This window comes from Odontomachus brunneus, unplaced genomic scaffold (genome assembly GCF_010583005.1).
Source record: "Odontomachus brunneus isolate Ranch 3 - 2012 unplaced genomic scaffold, Obru_v1 Obru_scaffold_449, whole genome shotgun sequence".
Lineage (NCBI taxonomy): Eukaryota > Metazoa > Arthropoda > Insecta > Hymenoptera > Formicidae > Odontomachus > Odontomachus brunneus.
The window spans coordinates 5163-5557 of NW_022639899.1; positions in this window are offsets into that span (position 1 = coordinate 5163).

Here is a 395-nt window from a genome sequence, read left to right on the forward strand (position 1 = left end):
TATATATATATATATATATATATATATATATATATATATATATATATATATATTAAACTTACATTCCCTTTATAAAACTTCTTTATTAAGAACTTTTTAATAAACAATAAGCAACGCCTAAAACTTTTTGAATGTTATTCAGGGATATATCCTTGATAACATATATCGAAGTCAAAATCATAGGATGAGTCCTCTATTTAGTATTTTTACAAAAAATGTTTAGGATAGGATAGGTTAGGTTTAGGATAGGATAGGTTAGTTGTTTTTGGGGAAGTGGTGCAGGGGGAAGGGCGGAGCTTCTCCTGCGTATATATGCATACGTTTACAATATTTCAATGTACATTGTGTACAAAAATTAAATTCATTTTATAAAACTTTTTATAATAATTAGTAAT